This window comes from Lupinus angustifolius, unplaced genomic scaffold (assembly GCF_001865875.1).
Source record: "Lupinus angustifolius cultivar Tanjil unplaced genomic scaffold, LupAngTanjil_v1.0 Scaffold_546, whole genome shotgun sequence".
Taxonomy (NCBI): domain Eukaryota; kingdom Viridiplantae; phylum Streptophyta; class Magnoliopsida; order Fabales; family Fabaceae; genus Lupinus; species Lupinus angustifolius.
Window position 1 is genome coordinate 2,140 of NW_017727892.1, and position 240 is coordinate 2,379.

Here is a 240-nt window from a genome sequence, read left to right on the forward strand (position 1 = left end):
GAATGAGGATAAGGATAGGATGAGGAAGAGGATGAGGATGAGGATAGGATGAGGACGAGGATGAGGACGAGGATGGGGATGAGGATGAGGATGAGGATGAGGATAGGATGAGGATGAGGATGAGGATAGGATGAAGAGGAGGATGAGGATGAGGATGAGGTAGAGGAAAGGATGACGACAAGAATCAGAATGAGGATAGGATGATGATGAGTAAGATGATGAGAATGAGGAAGTGGATAG